Raw genomic sequence first — 23151 nt, forward strand, 5'->3', positions numbered from 1 at the left:
TAGTTACAGAAAAGTAAAAAGGCCCATGAAGTGGTTTCCAATTTGAAAACCATAAAGCACTTAGCAGTGCCACAGAGTCAGTGGGCAGAAATTAAATGCCATTAGATTTAGAAGCTGCTAGATGCTATGCTTTGTCATTTTTTGTATGTGAGTGTCTGTGGAGTGTATAATAGCTTTTAAAACTTTTAGCCTCTTGCTGCTAATTTGTCTTGAATGGCCCTGGCCGCTGTTATACTCCAACATGAAACTAGAGCTTACCAGTACAAGGAGGGTTTTAACAAAACTTTTTAAAGCACCTTTCATACATCAGAAAATAGAGTAACAAAACTGCCTTTTTCCTGAATTTAGAATGTGTCCCAGTACTATATTAATTTAAAAGTTAACTATAAATACTAGTTATAATGTAACCTGAATGAAAATATGGGATTGAAAAGTACTCAGGAAGTAATCCATTTACAAATACTGTTTTGAAAAGTTCTTTCTGACTCATGTTTTGAAAAATGATTACTGTCTCTTGTCCTAAGTCATGGCTCTAAATGATCTGTAGACCTTTTTACTTAATTTATCTGGTAAATACATTTAAAGAAAAATAAAATAAACCATTTGGTAGTGGTTACAGGAACTGTATATGATATGCAGTAGATTCCATTCTTTCAAAATATAAAGAACAAATAAATGCAGGATTCAGATATGAATGATATATAATTTGTGTAATCAGTGAATGTTATGTATGTGCACTTATATTTAACAAATGTTTGTCCAGTTTATGAGCTTTCTTAAGTTAACTGACACTGTATAACAGCTTTGGGGAGAGAATGTAAAATGGTTATGTTTGGACATATGAAGCGACATGACTGTGTAGAAGAAGCATTTCGTTTCTGATGAATTATTTCAGGTTATCGGCTTGTACATATGTGTATAATAAGATAAAAACACAAGAGGAAGGTAGTATAAGTCACTATCAGGGACAGGTTTACCTGGAAATCTCCCACAATAAGTACAGACACTAATAGGGCAAGCTAAAACATGGGAAATGGACGCTAACATATTGTAAATGGAAGAATGATAAAATAAAACGTAGGTTAACAGATCTGGGGAAAAGTAAAGAAGGGAGAACAACAGCACAGAGTATGCTGGGCTGGGTTCAAGACAGCATTTTATGGGATAAATTGGAAGAAAAAGTGAAATATAGAAAGGAAAAACACAATAGGTTATGCAAGTTACGAAGGATTTATTGAATGTACAGTGTGACTTAGAGATCTGATAGCATATCACAAAAAGACAAGCTAGGCAGCAAAGTGAAATGGAACAGCTTCTGTTGAGGGAGATAAGAATTCTAAGTATCTGGTGATTTATAGTGGTTACAAACTGATAAGGCGGGGAAATACACAGTGTGAATGATTAAAGACAAGATGAAAGAAACCACAGTAACAAGAATATATAGCCAGGACATGTTAGTAGAAGTAATGACGAGGGTTACAGATGTCAAGGAAGGGTTTGAGAGACTGTGTCTGATATATAAAAAATATGAAAAAATGGACTCTACAGGAACAAGAATGGGAGGCACACAGAAAAGATTTAAAAGTGAAATGGACAGGAAACAGTTAAGATGCAAACATAGGTCTTGACAAGGCCTGGAGGACAGTTACAAAAATCAAAGGGTGAAAAAAATGATGCTTCTGATAGTTTCTAAGTGGGGGGGGGGTAGAACCAAATAAAGGCTAGAGGTGTGAAGATACATGGAAAAGACAAAGGTTTTTGTCCTACCTCAAGGAAAATGAAACTAATAATATAGGAAATTATAAGCCAATCTCACTAACAAAACTAGATAAAATATTAGCTACAGTGCCATCATGTAGATTAGATACTACCCGTCATGACTGGTAAACTAAGGCAAAGAAGCATGTTAAGGAGAGACATGGTGCCACTGACTGACTATTTTCCAGAAATGGAAAAGCTGCCATGAGGAAGGAAGAGCAGGAGATAATATTTCATGTCAGGAAAGAACTTCCTTCTGCTTAATTGCTATGTTTGTATTAAATACTGAAAAAGAGAAATGAGTGAACGGTGTGCCTGAATTATGTGTTATGTGTGACAACTACTGAGCAGAAGTATTGTCAGGTGTGTGACGAAACAAAAATATATCAGTGAACCAGCAGGGGTACCCACTGTCCTTAGCGCTTTTCATATTGGTGGTGTGCAAGTCTTTACAGAAAGTGGAGAATGAGCAAATCAGCATTGAGAGTCAAGGGATGTCTTCAGTTTTGCATGTCTGTAGCTCACTGTATTTTAATACAGACAAAATAAATATTGCGATAGATACAGTATTGCATATGCTAAGTTGTTTTTGAAAGGTTTTAAGGTTAATTAATAAAGATAATACTGTGATAGTCAAGTTAGGGGTTTTAATATGGGTCCAAATTAAAGAGGCTAAAACTGCATTATATTTAGAACTGGAACAGCGATCTACTCTGCAGGACATTTTGAGTGGAACATTACAAAAGTAATGCTACTTAATATATTGAAAAAGGAGATGATATCCTGAGTGTCATACCTGGTAGGTTAAGTGTTATATATGTTATAATGAATCTGAGACATAGTGCCATTCCCTAGAATCATGTGAGCTTATGGAAGTGGCAGACATATGTGTTAGGGAAGTTAGGTAAGAGAATATCTGACGGCCATGTTAGGGCAACAAGACAGGAGGTCTTGGTAAGTCCCCTCTTTCCAATATAAGTGATTACATTTATAATACCTTTGTGTGTCAAATGACAGAGTGAGGGGAAACAAACTGGGAATGCATCACTCTAAATATAGGACAAAGGGAAAATATTGCATTTTGATATTTTGAGAAAATGAGGAAAAAAGTTAAAAGATAAATTAGAGGAATACAAAGATGTGGCAATAATGCTACCAAATACATAAATACATAGTTGGCTGGACAAATACATTGATAAAGGAACTAATGACATGAGAACGTGTCAATATTACATGGCAGGATCAGGTGACAACAAACGATGAGAATGATGGGAGTTTGATTAGTCTTAAGGGAACGGGTCAATAATCTGATCTCTCCGCAAAGGAGTGGTGGAGTTACCTGCAGCTGAAAGAAGAAATGAAGGTAAAGAAAGTAAGTTTTACAGAAAGAATTCAACCCGGGGCAAGTGAGGGCAAATAGTAAAAGGTAGATGCAACTAATGCATAGAAACTTAATTATGATAAAAACAAGGGTGTTAAGAAGGGATCCTGAAATGAGAAAGGAACAGAATCAGAATCTAAAGTTATCTCATGGAGTACCAATCAAAGTGAACAAAGCACGTTGGGGGTCTAAAGTCAACCCTTTCACAGTATCAGCAAATACATATATTATGCAGATCGCATGTCACTCCTGTAAAGCTTTGGAAAGAAAAACAAAAGCAATAGATAGAGCAGTACAGCACATGAGAAGCAGACATGAAACCTGTATTAGGGATGTGACAATGGAGGAGTACAGCACACGAGAAGCAGACATGAAACCTGTATTAGGGATGTGACAATGGAGGAGTACAGCACATGAGAAGCAGACATGAAACATGTATTAGGGATGTGACAATGGAGGAGTACAGCACATGAGAAGCAGACATGAAACCTGTATTAGGGATGTGACAATGGAGGAGTACAGCACATGAGAAGCAGACATGAAACATGTATTAGGGATGTGACAATGGAGGAGTACAGCACATGAGAAGCAGACATGAAACATGTATTAGGGATGTGACAATGGAGGAGTACAGCACATGAGAAGCAGACATGAAACCTGTATTAGGGATGTGACAATGGAGGAGTACAGCACATGAGAAGCAGACATGAAACATGTATTAGGGATGTGACAATGGAGGAGTACAGCACATGAGAAGCAGACATGAAACATGTATTAGGGATGTGACAATGGAGGAGTACAGCACATGAGAAGCAGACATGAAACCTGTATTAGGGATGTGACAATGGAGGAGTACAGCACATGAGAAGCAGACATGAAACATGTATTAGGGATTTGACAATGCAGAAGGAAGGTGGGCAGCAATAATGAACATATGAGCTCAGATATTCTATCAAGATGAGGTGCTTTCATAGAGCTTTAATGTTTGATAAACACGACAAACACAAATACCAGCCCATTCTGGTAAAGAAGTCCCAGTAAAGAAAACCAAAAAAATAAATCAAGCAAGACAGAGGGACTTCAAAATGGCCAGTTTCAATAAAAAACTTTTATTGTCGACACCACAAGCGCTTTCACCGACTAAGCAGCTTCTTCAGGTAATGTCTATCAAACTAAAAAACTGAGTTAAAATACCATACACTACCGCCATTGATTAATCATGTGACATCAAGGCACTCAAATTATTAAAACAAACAATCTCATAAAACCATATGCAAAACACCTAAGTACAAAAATCATAATACATTCATAAATATGCATATGTGACACACACAAACACACGGAAACACACACACACACACACACACACACACACACACACACACACACATATATATATATATATATATATATATATATATATATATATATATATATATAAAAACATAAAAATACAATAATAGAAAGGCAAAAAACATTCAACGTTTTAAGTTCCTACATTTCAGCTTAGGTTTTATAGGCACCACATCATTGAGTACGTGCCCAGTGTCACCTGTCAATCTAATGATTCACTTAGATTCAACCTGCTCAGTACTATTCCTGGTGTCTCCTCCTCCTAACGTCTCCTGCACTCTCCCTATAGCCTGATCAGTACTATCCCTGATGTCACCTCCTCTTAATGTCTCGTGCACCCTCCCTATAACCTGCTCTGTACTATTCCTGATGTCTCCTCTTAATGTCTCCTGCACCCTCCCTATAACCTGCTCTGTACTATTCCTGATGTCACCTCCTCTTAATGTCTCGTGCACCCTCCCTATAACCTGCTCTGTACTATTCCTGATGTCACCTCCTCTTAATGTCTCATGCATCCTCCCTATAACCTGCTCAGTACTATTCCTGATGTCACCTCCTCTTAATGTCTCCTGCACCCTCCCTATAACCTGCTCAGTACTATTCCTGATGTCACCTCCTCTTAATGTCTCATGTACCTCCCCATAATCTGCTCAGTACTATTCCTGATGTCACCTCCTCTTAATGTCTCCTGCACCCTCCTTATAACCTGCTCAGTACTATTCCTGATGTCACCGGCTCTTAATGTCTCGTGCACCCTCCCTATAACCTGCTCTGTACTATTCCTGATGTCACCTCCTCTTAATGTCTCGTGCACCCTCCCTATAACCTGCTCTGTACTATTCCTGATGTCACCTTCTCTTAATGTCTCGTGCATCCTCCCTATAACCTGCTTAGTACTATTCCTAATGTCTCCTCCTCTTAATGTCTCGTGCCCCCTCCCTATAACCTGCTCAGTACTATTCCTGATGTCACCTCCTCTTAATGTCTCATGAAATCTCCCTATAACCTGCTCAGTACTATTCCAGATGTCACCTCCTCTTAATGTGTCATGTACCTCCCCTATAACCTGCTCAGTACTATTCCTGATGTCACCTCCTCTTAATGTATCATGCAACCTCCCTATAACCTGCTCAGTACTATTCCTGATGTCACCACCTCTTAATGTCTCATGTCATCATCATCATCTTCTTTCGGCTGTTCCCGTTAGGGGTCGCCACAGCAGATCACCTGTTTCCATTTCTTCCTGTCCACTGCATCTTGCTCTGTCACACCAACCACCTGCATGTGCTCTCTCACCACATCCACAAACTTTATCTTAGGCCTTCCTCTTTTCCTGTTACCTGGTAGCTTCATCCTTAGCATCTTTTTCCCAATATTACTCACCACCCCTCGTCAGCACATGTCCAAATCAATGTAATCTTGCCTCTCTGGCTTTGTCTCCAAACCTTCCAACCTGGGCTGACCCTCTAATATACTTATACCTAATCCTATCCACCCTCGTCACACCCAGTGCAAATCTTAACATCTTTAATTCTGCCACATCCAGCTAAAACTCCTGCCTTTTTGTCAATGCCACTGTCTCCAACCCATATAACATAGCTGGTCTCACTACCCTCTTGTAGACCTTCTCTTTCACTCTTACAGGTACTTGTCTGTCACAAATCACTCCTGGCACTCTTCTGCACCCACTCCATCCTGCCTGTACTCTCTTCTTCACCTCTCTTCCACACTCACCGTTACTCTGAACTATTGACCCCAAGTATTTAAACTCATCCACCTTTGCCACCTCTACTCATTGCATCCTCACTATTCCTCTGTCCTCCCTCTCATTCACACACAAATATTCTGTCTTAGTCCTGCTGACCTTCATTCCTCTTCTCTATAGAGCATATCTGCATCTCTCCAGGGTCTCCTCCACCTGTTCCCTAATCTCACTGCAGATCACAATGTCATCTGCAAACATCATAGTCCACAGGGACTCCTTTCTGATCTCGTCTGTCAACCTGTCCATCACCATTGAAAATAAGAAAGGGCTCAGAGCTGATCCTTTATGTAACCCCACCTCCACCTTAAACGCATCCATCACTCCCACCGCAGACCTCACCACTGTCACACTACCCTCGTACATATCCTGTACCACTCTTACATACTTCTCTGACACTCCTGACTTCCTCATACAATACCACAACTCCTCTCTAGGCACCCTGTCATATGCTTTCTCTAAGTCTCCAAAAACACAATGCAACTCCTTCTGACATTCGCTGCACTTCTCCATCAACACTCTCAGAGCAAACATCACATCTGTAGTGCTCTTTCCTGGCATGAAACCATACTACTGATAACTAATCATCATGTCCCTTCTTAACCTAGCTTCCACTACTCTTTCCCATAACTTCATGCTGTGACTGATCAATTTAATCCCTCTGTACTTACTACAGCTCTGCACATCACCCTTATTCGTCAGGCATCCTCTCACTTTCCAAGATTTCATTAAACAATCTGGTTAAAATCTCCACTGCCATTTCACCAAAACACCTCTATGCTTCCACGGGTATGTCATCTGGGCCAACAGCCTTTCCATTCTTCATTCTCTTCATAGCTATCCTTACTTCCTCCTTGCTAATCCATTGTAATTCATGATTCACTATCTCTCCATCATCCAACCTTCTCTCCCTCTCATTCTCTTCATTCATCAACCCCTCAAAGTACTCTTTCCATCTCCTCAACACACTCTCCTCACTTGTGAGTATGTTTCCCTCATTATCCTTTATCACCTTTACCTGCTGCACATCTTTACTAGCTCGGTCCCTCTGTCTAGCCAAATGGTACAGGTCCTTTTTTCCCTCCTTAGTGTCCAAACTTTCATACAACTCTTCATATGCCTTATCCTTAGCCTTTGCCACCTCTCTCTTTGCCATGCACCTCATCTCCTGTCTACTTTCTTCATCTGTCTGACAGTCCCACTTCTTCTTTGCCAACCTCTTTCTCTGTATACTCTCCTGTACTTCCTCATTCCACCACCATGTCTCCTTGTCATCTTTCCTCTGTCCAGATGTGATACCAAGCAGCTTTCTAGTCGTCTCCCTTACTAGCTCTGCTGTAGCTACCCAGCTATTTGGCAATTCTTCACTGCCACCCAGTGCCTGTCTTAACTCATCCCTGAACTCCACCTCACAATTACCCTTTTTCAATTTCCACCATTTGATCCTTGGTGCTGCCCTCACACTCCTCTGCCTCTTTTTGATCACCAACGTCATCCTAAAAACCACCATCCTATGCTGCCTAACTACACTTTCTCCGGTCACCACTTTACAGTCTCCAATCTCCTTCAAACTGGCCCTCCTACATAAGATATAATCCACCTATGTGCATCTTCCTCCACTCTTGTATGTCACCCTATACTCCTCCCTCTTATTAAAATATGTATTCACGACAGCCATGCCAATCCTTTTCGCAAAATCCACTACCATTGACCTTCTGCATTCCTTTGTTTAACACCATACCTACCAACACTTCCTCATCCCTTGTGTTCCCTTCACCAACATGCCCATTGAAATCTGCTCCAATCACCACTCTGTCACCCTTGGGTACAGTCATCACCACTTCATCTAATTCACTCCAAAATGTTTCTTTCCCATCCATTGCACACCCAACTTGTGGAGCATATGCACTAACAACATTCATCATTACACCATCAATTTCCAGCTTCATAAACATCACTCTATTTGACACTCTTAATGTCTCATGCCCCCTCCCTGTAACCTGCTCAGTACTATTCCTGATGTCACTTCCTCTTAATGTCTTGTGCCCCCTCCCTATAACCTGATCAGTACTATTCCTGATGTCACCTCCTCTTAAAGCCTCATGCACCCTCCCTATAACCTGCTCGGTACTATTCCTGATGTCACCTCCTCTTAATGTCTTGTGCCCCCCCCTATAACCTTCTCAGTACTATTCCTTATGTCACCTCCTCTTAATGCCTCATGCCCCCTCCCTATAACCTGCTCAGTACTATTCCTGATGTCACCTCCTCTTAATGTCTCGTGCCCCCTCCCTATAACCTTCTCAGTACTATTCCTGATGTCACCTCATCTTAATGTCTCGTGCACCCTCCATATAACCTGCTCAGTACTATTCCTGATGTCACCTCTTCTTAATGTCTCGTGCCTCTCCCTATAACCTTCTCAGTACTATTCCTGGTGTCTCCTCCTCTTAATGTCTCGTGCCCCCTCCCTATAACCTGCTCAGTACTATTCCTGATGTCACCTTCTCTTAATGTCTCGTGCACCCTCCATATAACCTGCTCAGTACTATTCCTGATGTCACCTCCTCTTAATGTCTCATGCCCTCTCCCTATAACTTTCTCAGTACTATTCCTGGTGTCTCCTCCTCTTAATGTCTCGTGCCCCCTCCCTATAACCTGCTCAGTACTATTCCTGATGTCACCTTCTCTTAATGTCTCGTGCACCCTCCATATAACCTGCTCAGTACTATTCCTGATGTCACCTCCTCTTAATGTCTCATTCCCTCTCCCTATAACCTTCTCAGTACTATTCCTGGTGTCTCCTCCTCTTAATGTCTCATGCACCCTCCATATAACCTGCTCGGTACTATTCCTGATGTCACCTCCTCTTAATGTCTCGTGCCCCCTCCCTATAACCTTCTCAGTACTATTACTTATGTCACCTCCTCTTAATGCCTCATGCACCCTCCCTATAACCTGCTCGGTACTATTCCTGATGTCACCTCCTCTTAGTGTCTCGTGCCCCCTCCCTATAACCTTCTCAGTACTATTCCTTATGTCACCTCCTCTTAATGTCTCGTGCCCCCTCCCTATAACCTGCTCTGTACTATTCCTGATGTCACCTCCTCTTAATGCCTCATGCACCCTCCCTATAACCTGCTCAGTACTATTACTGATGTCACCTTCTCTTAATGTATCATGTACCCTCCATATAACCTGCTCTGTACTATTCCTTATGTCACTTCCTCTTAATGTCTCATGCACCCTCCCTATAACCTGCTCGGTACTATTCCTGATGTCACCTCCTCTTAATGTTCCATGTACCCTCCCTATAACCTGCTCTGTACTATTACTGATGTCACCTTCTCTTAATGTCTTGTGCACCCTCCCTATAATCTGCTCAGTACTATTCCTGATGTCACCTCCTCTTAATGTCTCCTGCACCCTCCCTATAACCTGCTCAGTACTATTCCTGATGTCACCTTCTCTTAATGTCTTGTGCCCGCTCCCTATAACCTTCTCAGTACTATTCCTGATGTCACCTTCTCTTAATGTCTCGTGCTCCCTCCCTATAACCTGCTCAGTACTATTCCTGATATCACCTCCTCTTAATGTCTCCTGCGCCCTCCCTATAGCCTGCTCAGTACTATTACTGATGTCACCTTCTCTTAATGTCTTGTGCACCCTCCCTATAATCTGCTCAGTACTATTCCTGATGTCACTTCCTCTTAATGTTTCATGTATCCTCCCTATAACCTGCTCTGTACTATTCCTGATGTCACCTCCTCTTAATGTCTCGTGCCCCCTCCCTATAACCTGCTCTGTACTATTCCTGATGTCACCTCCTCTTAATGTCTCGTGCCCCCTCCCTATAACCTGCACAGTACTATTCCTGATGTCACTTCCTCTTAATGTTTCATGTACCCTCCCTATAACCTGCTCTGTACTATTCCTGATGTCACCTCCTCTTAATGTCTCGTGCCCCCTCCCTATAACCTGCTCAGTACTATTCCTGATGTCACTTCCTCTTAATGTCTCATGTATCCTCCCTATAACCTGCTCTGTACTATTCCTGATGCACCTCCTCTTAATGCCTCGTGCACCCTCCCTATAACCTGCTCGGTACTATTCCTGATGTCACCTCCTCTTAATGTCTCATGCACCCTCCCTATAACCTGCTCGGTACTATTCCTGATGTCACCTCCTCTTAATGTCTCATGTATCCTCCCTATAACCAAACACTTAAAGGTATGCTCAGTACCACTGACAATGACATGCGTTGCAAGGGCATTAGTTTTATTCCCTTTGCAAATATGATATAGATGTTCCTTTATTCTTTCTCTAAGCATTCTATCCATCTTTCCTATGTACAATTTTGAAGAGAATAAACAGTGGGCCGAGTTAACAACATGGGAGGTGCTAGAAGTGCAAAGACTTTGAACTTATATATTCTATCCTGGTCAGGTTGTGTGAAAATAGAACTGCTGTCATTGTAAATGCCTACACTACAAGTGCCATATACTAAAGTGGCATTTCTGCTATATTCATGTTTATTCCTTGTGTAACATAAGGTCCTTTTTAAGGATTTCATGTTCCTAAATACAAACCTGGGGGGGGGGGGGCTCTATCACTCTAAAATATCTTTGTCTGTCATAAGTACTTTCCAGTGTTTTCTAATAACATTCATGTACATAGAAACATTACTATAGTAATATAATGATACCCGCAGTTTACACTGACTGTTCCTATTATATATTACTATGTGTGATGCAGATTTTGAAAAATAAGGTTTAGCTATGGTCCCCCTCAAGCTTTTAACCCTCTCTACATTTTCAACTATTTCTCGGTCACTATAACCTCTCATCCTTAAAAAAATGCTGTGTAGTTTCTAACTGCTCTTGAAACTCCTTTTCACATACATTTAACTTGGAGGTTGTAAAGATTTGATTCTTAACCACGTTACTAAAAATGTGGGTGGGGGGTGCATACTATGCCTATACAAAAGATGGCTGACATGGCGTGGTTCCTTATACAATTTAGTAAAAACGGAGCCATTCCCATCCAGTTCAACAGTAGCATCAAGGGAATTCATACTGTGTGTTGATGCATTCATAGAAAAGTATAAATAATTAGTTGTATTATTTACATACACCTCAAACTCTCTTAACTGCTGTTTAGTATCTACCCACAGAAAAAACAAATCATCAACAAACCTTCTATAAAAAGGTATAAATCTGGAGTAGGGTCCTTCAAGTATATGCTGCATTTCTCACATAGCCATCACAGTGTTGGCATAGCTATTGGGACACGACGTGTCCATAGCTATGCCATGATGCTGACAATAGATGGAATTATTAAATACAAACACATTATTTTCCAACACTAATCTCGATATAGTACAGACAACAGAGATTTCCATCTCTCCCAAGTTAAAGTATGCAGAAACTGTTCAACCTTCAAGACCCCTTCATCATTAGGTATGACAGAGAATAAGGAGGTGACATCCATAGTGACAAAAATGAATTAATGCATAAAACGTTTACTAGTGTTAGCATCTAAAAAAGCAAACAAATTGTTCAGAAAATGCTCAGTGTCCCTCAAAATAACCATATTCTTATTTAACAATGGTTGCAAAGTTTTTTCCAAATAAATAGAGAGGGAGTCTGTCAGCAAATTGCATCCTGCCACAATAGGGTGCACAGGGGGATTTTGTGCATTTTCATATACTTTTGGAAGACCTTGTATTATAGGCAATAGTGGGTCTATAACCATTAAAGGTTATGTTGATCCTTGTGTGAACGTATGTTCCAGCCTCTGACTGGATGGATTATTAATAAATATTAACTCATTCTCTCCAATGAAGGTCAAGAACTTTGCACTATAACTTCCAATGGGTGGAGCACCAGCCTTTTGACAGAATCAAATTATGTCCCCATATTTCAAACTAAAGTTCATACCTCTGGAACCATAGGGATTATGAAAGAAGTATAAATGGCAAACTCTTCAGCATAAACTATTTTTATAATGGTAAAATTCTTTTGGTTCTAGGTCTTAAACTGAATTTTATAAGTCACAGTAAACACAGCAACTGTTGCATTTGTAATATTTTGTAAACAACTTACACTATTTCAGCAACCACACAAGTAACACAGTACTGTCAGCTGTATTTTATTCATTTAGCTGAGAACTTTCATATGAGGCTAAGGAGTTCTGTCTGTGTTGCTGGGTTGCTGAGATATTCAGAAAAAATGAAATTACATATACATAAATTAATGTCATAAAATCAACAGTTAATATCTATTTTGCTGCACTAAGTAGAGGTCCAGTATTAATGCAGTTGAGTTTGCTACTGTATAAGATTTAAGATGAAATCTTTCAAAGCCTTGTACATAGCATGGTTTTGTAATTATTAATGCAAATATGAACAAGTAATATTTGATGCCGAGAGGCATCAGTAGGAGTTAACTGCAGATGCACCTGGAGTCATCACTCGGATGTAATGAGTTACATATTGGGAGCACGTGTTAAAGATCGGAAGTTTTATTTAACCATTAACCAAAAAAGAGTTGAGTCCATGAAGTTAGCTATTACACATTCAGTGAACAAGTTATATCTAGAGAAAATTATAGATAAGGACTTGTTAGATTATTTTATTGATCCCTGACTCTTTCTGGTTGGAGAGTGAGTGTCTGTGCTTAACATACCTGATTGGTATGGTTGCTATTTGAGGCATCTACCAGAAAAAGGCTACAAACCTGCAGACCCTTGCATCATCTGGGATAAGACTGTGGATCACCAAACAGGCTGAGGCCTGCTTCTCTTCTTGGGATTGGTGCTAACGTTTTACTTCTGGTGAGCTGAGAGAAGAAGCAAAGGAGTATTGTACCCCCAACAGAGTGAAGCTGTGCTGAAACCAGCATTAGTAGTAGCCAGGCAGTAGCCATTCATGCGACTCCCCTCTTTTCATCATTCTTGACAAGCTAATTCTTTATTTTTTCAGTAAGTACTGCTTGATTTCTTTCTAACTTCAGGATATCTGCATAGATACCTCATCCTTAAATTTTCAGGGTCTACGTATTAGTTTCCCTTCAAGTGTTTGGCAGTGCTCTGTACAGACTCGGACACCTTGAGTGACATTTTTCCTGTAAAAGGAATATGTAAGGAAACAGATCCAGTGCTTAGTAATAATGACCATCCCTCCTGGCATGTCTAAAGGTCAGTTCCCTGTGCTTTCTCCTATTAACCTGGTGAACTTGGGCATTCTGAGGCAGTGTAGCAACTGCCTTATGTACACAGACAACCCTCTCCTCTTACCTCATAACACTCAGACTTGTGAGAGATGCACTTATATATCCAAATTGGAGGCCATGCACTCTCAAGCCAAGACCGGAATAGCTGGTCAAGAGGAGAAGGTCAACACCTGCACCACACCACATGCAACACATAGCCATCCAGAACATCCACCATCACAGCTCTCACATAAAAACACAAACTGCACACCCACCTTTGTGGAGGGTCTCAGTAGAAATCTACCCAAACAGCAGAGACCTCCAAGGCAGAAACACACTTGACCACAGCACAGCACAAACCACAAGACACATAGCTCACCTACACAGTGTGCCCCTCAACCTAAACCCCTTATCCAAAACAGCTTGCCCAATACACTAATCATAGATGACTTGATAGTGAGGCACAACGATGTCCCACTCACTAAGTTGAATAAGGAGAAAGTAACAGTCAGCTGTCTATCAGGTGCCAGAATATGACACATAACACATGCACTCAGGTCACTTCACAACAAGTACAAGTATAACTCTATCACTGTCCATGTCGGTGTGAATGACCTGAGATGCACGTCCCTGGACTACATGAAAACAGACATGGTGGACCTCTCAAATTATTTGGCCCAGGTGGGTATGACCCTATCCCTGAGCAGCATCCTACCATCACCCAGAATGATACCACAGTACAAGCAGAAAATTATTGATTTCAACAATTGTCTAAGTTTCTGATGTCATTCTAAGGGGATCCGGTATCTGTCTGCTTGGGATGACATGAGTGACAGACCTTGGTGCTTTGCCAGAGATGGCCTGCATCTGTCACCCCTGGGTTTCCAGATACTGGCTAAGGCTCTTGTTATCCCTACAGTGCCATTTTAGGTGATGTTCCAAAGACCAAAATTACCACTGTAACAGCTATAAATAAATGTAATCTGAGGGTCATGCTACTCAGTGCTAGAAGTTTAAATCTCAGGATGCACTTACTCGAAGCACTCCTCAAAATGTTGAACATCAACATTTGTGCTGTAACGGAGACCTGTTTTAAAGCAGCAGAAAGAACCCCTGTGCTACCAGGCTATAACTCATTCCACACCTTTCTGCCCCAGAAGATGTACCGAAGTTCCAAAAGTGGTGTTGTCTCCATATTCATAAAGGATATGCACATCTCCAGACTAGTAGCCCAGCATAATGCATCTGAGATACTTAAGGTACAACTAACATTGGATAAGATGGCAATTCAGGTTGTAGCCTCCTATAGGTCCACAACCATGTCCCAAGTCTGTCACTCCATGTTTCTAAGCACCCTGTAGACTATTAGGGTCTGACCCAACACTCTCATACTAGGTGACTTCAACTACCCCTCCATCAACTGGGAAAACTACTCATGCACCAATACACTGGCCCAACGCTTCCTGGAATTCATCAATTCCAATGCCCTGGACCAGCTCATTCTTACCGTCACTAGAAGAAACATCATCCTTGACCTGGTTATTGCTAACATGGGCAATCATTCCTCTACACCAATAGTCAATTCCTCCCTGGTTAGCTCTGACCACAAACTAGTTACCATGGAAATCGACATTTCACCCACAGCCCCCTCAAAGATAACCACCATGAAAAACTTCTCCAAAGCTGACTCTGGGCTCATATAAACAGAGGCGGCTAACTTCACGGCACCAACTTCAATGGAAAATAGATGCATGACTGCCGAATCATACACCAATGCACTGTATGAACATGTACATGAATGCATGCAACTAGCCATACCCAACAGAAACAAGATGCTCTCCTCCAAAAAAGGCAGCCAATCTGGTGGTCCCCTCCCATTCATAAACTCTACAACTGAAAGAAGAAACTGTTGCAGAAAAAGGTAAAGTCCCAAGACTGGAAAAACTCCCTTATTAGCCTCAACAAGAAGTTGAGATCCCTCATCAAAACCTCTAAAGCCAGCTATGAAGGCAGAATTGTGGGAGACACTAAAAACAACCATGAAGCCTTCTATAGTTATATCAAAAATATCCATGGCAATACCCAGGTTTGCTCTGAGTTACTGCCCAATGGTACCTCCTACACTGAGCCAACAGATATTGCCAACATACTGGTCGACAGATTCAGTGCCAACTTTACCCCTCTCTCCCTGCCCTAAAGGACCAATCACAATGCCGGAGGAATGTCAAATCATATTCTATCAAACTAGCTAACTATTGCCTATAAGATCTGTTTCATCCTACATCTACTCCAATACTAACTAATCTAATCACCCCCTACAATAACCTGAAAACCCTGCGCTCTTCAAACAAAATAATGGTAAAGATATGTAAAACCAACAATCTGGCTGGAGATTCTCTATTCTCTAACACAGTGGGTAAAACCTGGAACTCCCTCCCTACTGATCTAACCTCCCTACCTTCTACTACCCTATTTAAATCCAAGCTAAAACCATACCTTAAATCACACTGGCTATGCCCCTGTGCAAACCCAGACTAACTTCCTCCACTGTCTCCTGACCCTATTCTTCTCACTCACACAAACTAGCTATTCCTTTTCTACTAACACCATTGTATGTAAAACCATCTGAAAGTTCAAATAGTGCTCAATTTTACTTACCTACTATTTTTGGTTGTATGTATAGCCATACATGATGTTAGCTTAGAAGACTTTTTCCTTACTCTTAAGCTAAAATGTATTTACTAGTATTCTCTTAGCTAAAATGTATTTACTAGTTAATTTTTTTAAATCTTAGCAACATACTTATCTTATTGTGATCTTTTTTCTGGAATGTGGAGCTTTTCTCCCCGGGCCTCCACTGAAAATGGACATGTATCCAGTTGGACTAGCCCGGTCAACAAATGTAAAATAAATAAAATAAAATAAATAAATGTCAGGCACCCATCATTACTGCAGCACAGGAAAATCTGCATTGTCCAAGGCCAAAAATATAGCTTCTATGGGACCCAATAGTATCCCTGGATGTATTCTGCATGAACTACAAAGTGAACTGGCACCACATCTATGTGCCCTGTTCAATCACTGCCTCACCTCAGACTTTGTCCCTACCAAATGGTGCACTGCTACAGTCATCACTCTCCACAAAGGGGGAGCAACTACAGACCCTGGAATTTATCTCCCCATTAGCCTGATGAGTCTGATATGTAAGGCTATGGACCGCATCATCATGGACCTAATTAACAAGGATATTGGGAGCTTCCAAACTCTAGATCCCACGCAATTTGGTTTTGTGAAAGGTAGATCATGCCTACTCAACCTGGTTAACTTCTTTGGATGACATCAAGGCAGTTCATAAAGCCTAACTCAATCTTTTCAAGGCCTTTGATACCATTCCCCACTTAGGAATTAATGATAAACTCACCAAACTAGGCATCGACCCCTATATCACTAGTTAGGTTGCAAATTGGCTCACAGCTACAACCTACAGTGTAAAAGTAATGGACTCCAAGTCAGACTGCCAATCAGTTACAAGTGGAGTCCCACAGGGATCAGTCCTGGGTCCTCTCCTGTTTGGCATCTACTTCTCAGAAGTCTAGGCCAACACGAAGGGACTCTGGTGGCTCACCAAGTTCACAGACAACTGCAAGCTGGGAGCCATTATTGACTCCTCAAGTGATGTAGACAGCCTACAGAAAGGCCTCACTGAGAACAATGACTGGTGTTGAAACCATGGTCTTAAGCTTAATGCCAAAAATTCAAAATAATGCATTGTCATCCCCTTTTGGAGAAAGTCATTTCCCACTAATTACCACAATAATGGGAGCCCACTTACCACTGAAGGAGTTATAAGAGATCTGGCCACACAGGTTGACAGCAACCTCTCCTTTGACTACCACATTGCCATAGTGGTCAGAAATTCCTTCTATGTGGCACATCTCATTACCAAGGGTTTTGCATCCAGGAAGAAAGAGGTCATCATCTCTCTCTGCACTACCCTCATTGCACCAATCATCGAGTGTAATGCCCCATTTGGCCTGTACCTGACTAGACATCTGCAACAGCTGGAAAGGCCACAAAAGTACCTCACAAAGAGGACCCTAGGCCTTAAACACATGTCATACATGGACAGACTCAAAAAACTCCAGCTATTCTCTGTCTCATATCGTCTACTAAGAGGTGATCTCTGCTTGACTTACAAAGCCTTGTCTGACCCAGCTCTGTTAGAAATGCTACATCTAATGAAATTCCAATCCCTCTGCACCATATGCTCCAGTGATCTCAACATCATTACTACAATCAATAGAACAAGCTGGAGGGACAGGTTCATAATCCAGAGACTGCCCATGCTCTGGAATAGACTTCCCAAACATGTCAAGCAGACCACATCTCTGGCTATCATCAAGAGAAATCTTGATGACTGGATGGGAAATAGAAAGTTCACCCTGGGGATCACTCTAATGGCTCTACTTGATAGAGGCACTGGGACCTAACGCCAAGCGGCATGATGCCAGGGCTCTAATATGGGCTAGGCTTGTAAAGGGTCCTGGGTCATTAACCTAGTACACACCTATGAACCTATGAATCTATGGACAAACTAAAACTAAGGAATAAAATATATAATTGCATGATTACATATTAAAATGCCTAAAGTTGAAAAATACATTCAAATAATATGTTTTAAAAAGTAGTAAAAACTATCTAAAGCATCAAAATTATAAAGATTATTAGCAAAATTGTTTAAATCAATGACAAAGAAGAAAGCCATATGTGAGCCATGGACTTCAAACCCCATCTAAGGATCAAAGTTATAATCTGACTCTAAAAACGTCTTATCACAATATGCAATTATAATACAAATTATGAAAATGTATAAAATATATAAATATAAAAATATATAAACGCAAAAATATTTGAAAAGATTTTCAGGACCAAGATACTGTATGTAAAAGTTACCAGTGGGCTACATAAATAATATTATAATCTAGCTGCCCTTAGTTTTAGGACGAGTACCAGGAGACCATATAGTTCAAGCCTGGTGGTCTATTCAACTCCAGTACTATCTGCCAATATAATTCCCTATATTCCACATACCTCCCTTATATCTTTGGGTATGTCCTCTAAAACAACAAATAGGAACTTAGCTGAGTTGCAAACCGACATATGATTAAATATTACACTATTCTGATGTGTATTCTTAATATCATGCACAAGCTTATGCTTCCTTTCCATCTTTCAGATGTAAGATGCTTCACATTTTACACATGTAGCTATATAAATAACCCCACTGGTGTCATATGATTAAATATTACACTATTCTGATGTGTATTCTTAATATCATGCACAAGCTTATGCTTCCTTTCCATCTTTCAGATGTAAGATGCTTCACATTTTACACATGTAGCTATATAAATAACCCCACTGGTGTCATATGATTAAATATTACACTATTCTGATGTGTATTCTTAATATCATGCACAAGCTTATGCTTCCTTTCCATCTTTCTGATGTAAGATGCTTCACATTTTACACATGTAGCTATATAAATAACCCCACTGGTGTCATATGATTAAATATTACACTATTCTGATGTTTATTCTTAATATCATGCACAAGCTTATGCTTCCTTTCCATCTTTCAGATGTAAGATGCTTCACATTTTACACATGTAGCTATATAAATAACCCCACTGGTGTCATATGATTAAATATTACACTATTCTGATGTGTATTCTTAATATCATGCACAAGCTTATGCTTCCTTTCCATCTTTCTGATGTAAGATGCTTCACATTTTACACATGTAGCTATATAAATAACCCCACTGGTGTCATATGATTAAATATTACACTATTCTGATGTGTATTCTTAATATCATGCACAAGCTTATGCTTCCTTTCCATCTTTCAGATGTAAGATGCTTCACATTTTACACATGTAGCTATATAAATAACCCCACTGGTGTCACATGTACTATAGGTTTTACCTAAAACATAATCTATCCCTGGCCTCAAGGAAGAGAGCTTCACTATTACTGATAAATGGACACTGCAGGCACATTCTGCATTTGAACCTAATCTACTGCTTCCATAACAATTGCTAACATTGTGGTTACTTTCCACTAGATCTTTGATGTTCATACCCTTTCTAAAAATACATTTTAAAGTTTGATCAAAAATGGTTTTCAGGTCAGACAGACAAGCAAATTTAGGCCATTCTTTTTCCATTATATTTTTAATAACACCAGCATCCCCATTAAAGTCTGTCATAAAAGCATATTCAAAGGTGGGGCTGATGCCGAATGATGATCAAGGGAGCCGTCAGTGGTCCCACAATTGGTGGGAGTAGAATATCCTACTCTTAAAATGGGGGCAAAATTATTACTCCAGCCATTTAATACTTCCTGATAAACTTCCCAGATCAAATCTACTGGGTCACCCCTTTCAATAAGCATTTGCTCACCATAAAAATTGCAATTGTCTTAGGTCATCCTACGTATTCTTACAAATTGCCTTTTGACTATGCTCTTTTTTGATGAAATGGGTGAGCCCTGGTAAATGGAGATATGAATTCGAGTAAGTCTTTTTCCTGTAGACTTAGATCTAAATCTTCCTTTACCTTTATGAATGGTAACATCTAAATAATCCACTTTCTCATAACTGATCTTATGTGTAAAACATAGGAAATCTGTGGAATTGGAAATGTATTGAAAGAATTCCACTAATCTTTCTTCCATAACAATCTAAAAATATACAGATGTCATCCAAAACACATTTATACAGGATCCAACAATCCTTATATTGACTGTTGATAATAAACTTTTCTTCCCAAATTGACAAAATTAGATTAGTATATATAGGGGCACACCTAGCCCCTATAGCTACCCCACTGACCTGTTGGAAAAACTCACCTTGAAAAATATAACATTCTTCCTCAAAACCATTTCAATCAATTGTAAATGTGCTCATCTCATTTTAAGATAGAACTCTTGCCTTTATTAGGGCTTTTTTAAACCATTCAAGCCCCTGCTCATGGGATATTGATCCATATAAATCCACTATATCAATTGTAACAAATATAACCCTATCCTGGAGCAAATCCTGTTTAATGTTTCTAAGAAAATCCCATGAGTCTTTCAAAGCTTTCTTACCATCCATGGAAAGCTTCTTAAGCTTAATATCCAAACATCTAGCAAAGGGAGCAGTGACCGAACCTTCAGCAGATACTATGGGTCTCAAAGGTTTATCCAACAAGTTCTTATGCACCTTTAAAATCCCAAAGATAGAAGGAACTCTAGGCTTGTCATTGTGCAAAAATGTAAAAGTATCTAAATCAATTGATCACTCAAGCAATAAATTATACAGTGCTAAATAAATCCATCTATAAGCTATATTTATCTAATTCCTTGAAACTCTAGTGTATCTCCTATGGTCCTGTAAATGTTTCATCATCTTGGCCTCGTATATAATGCTATTCATTATTATAGTGCCACCCCCTTATCTGGTTTCATAATCCTTAGATATCTATTATTCCTTAATTCAAATAATAAATCCTTCTCAGCTTTAGTTAATTTTTTTTTGAGGGGGGGGGGTGCTTTGTTCTTTTTAACCCCCTGCCTTAATTTCTTCTCAAACATAACCTCAACATTTTTAAGTTGAGGGTGTAAGGGTGGGCTGAATATACTCTTCCTCTTCAAAATCCCACTATCATTAGGGTATAATTATTTACCTTCAAAAATTCATTCCATGTTTTTCTTTTGCAGAAATAACTTCAAATCAATAACAAGCCTACTAATATCACACTTCTTTTAGGGACAAAGTTCAAACCTTTAGAAAATAAACTAAAATAAGTTTCATTAATGTCTAATTCACTATAATTAAAAATATCATACTCTCTATATGAAACTTTAACACCATCACTAATAATAAATCCATGTACATCAGATTCTAATCCTTCTAAAATAAAACACCCATTTAAAATCTCCCCCTCCATCTGGTCTGCTGGCACACTTGCTGGGTAGTTAGTTCCTCAGCCTCTCCGACCTCCGGAGGGGGGGGGGTATTCTAAAGGATCCTGAAAATCAAGGTGAGAACCAGTATCTCTTGGTACATCAGAATACACATTAAAATTCCTTTCATTATAATCTGGGTTAAAATTACCAATAAAAATATCCCTTCCAGTAACAACAGGTTAAAAACCCGACTCATACAAATAATTACTATTGACTTTTGGTTTGCGATAACAAATATTGTTCTCATACTCAAATCTATCCCTAACAATTTTTTTCTTTTTCCTATTAGAAATGTTATTACATTTATAATCAATCTGTTCCCTAAATTCTAAATATTTATTTTTGTGCTCTTCCACAGTAAACAGAAAATCAGTAACAATATGCTGATTAGCACGTTCAATTTGTTCTAATAAAACATTCATTTTATTTTAATTTTGCCTGATAATGGCTCTCATGATATCAAAACCATATTTATCAAAGATACCCAAAAGTTCTTTGTGAAAATCAGAGCCCTTCTTTAAATTATTGGGGTATCTCCAGACCCTTAAACCTTTCGGTACAATTGCTGCATTTATGCATTCCTTAAGATAAGAATTATCAATGTCTAAAGTCCTATATCTAAGTAAAGGCTGCGCAGTTTTTTAACGTTGTCAGCATAAGAATCAAAGTGCTTTTCAGTGTGCAAGGACTGGTCATTAAAACTAAATCTCTTATTCAGCCTGCTACCCAAAGCATCACTATTATCTACACCACAGTCACCTTGTCTCTCCATATTATGTATGTTTAGTTCATCTGCATCATGCATTCATGTGACATCCACACTTCCATTACTTCCGTTCACAAGGATTCAAGGAGAACAATCAAATTGTCTATGAGTGGAAGGAATAACATATCTTTGTGAAGTAAGAACAATGGCATTATGAAAAGTATGCTGGGTCTGTGTTCCACTCAAATGCTGCGCCAAAGCTCCCTGATTGCCTGGAAGTGAGGTATTACAACACAGCAGAGTCAATAAATCAAATACATGCATAGGATGGCCAACCAGCTTCCTCATGTCACCAATGTCTCCACCTCTGAGCCCGGAAGTTCCCGCCTATATTCACATATGACTTTCTACTCTGTCATTCATTTAAACAGTTTTTCTAATAATCTTTAAAATTTTGATATTTTAGATATTTTTTGCAACATTTTATTTATTTATTTATTGCATTTGTTTACCGGGAATGTCCACTGTGCCGAGAGTGAGCCCATTTTCAGTGGAGGCCCGGGGAGAAAAGCTCCACATTAATTACATATACACAGAAATGTTACACACAATACAGGGAGAAAAGCTCCCATAATGACATACACAGAAATGTTCATAGGTTCATAGGTTCATAGGTTCATACTAGGCTATCTGCCCGAGGGCATTTACAAGCCTAGCCCATCGTTTTGTGGCTTACGCCACCCCTTTAGTATGGGGAACTATACCCATTATTTTGCTGTGCCTCTGTCGAGCAGTGACACTGAGGTAATCCCTGGGGTATATCTGCGATCTCCCATCCATTGGTCAAGATTTCTCTTGAACAAGGCCAGCGAGGTGCTCTGCCTCACATGTACCGGGATTTTGTTCCACAGCATAGGGAGTCTTTGGGTGATGAATCTATCCCTCCAGCACGTCCTATTAATAGCCGTGTCGA

The sequence above is a fragment of the Protopterus annectens genome, chromosome 8.part1 (assembly GCF_019279795.1).
Source record: "Protopterus annectens isolate FY-2018-M chromosome 8.part1, PAN1.0, whole genome shotgun sequence".
NCBI lineage: Eukaryota > Metazoa > Chordata > Ceratodontiformes > Protopteridae > Protopterus > Protopterus annectens.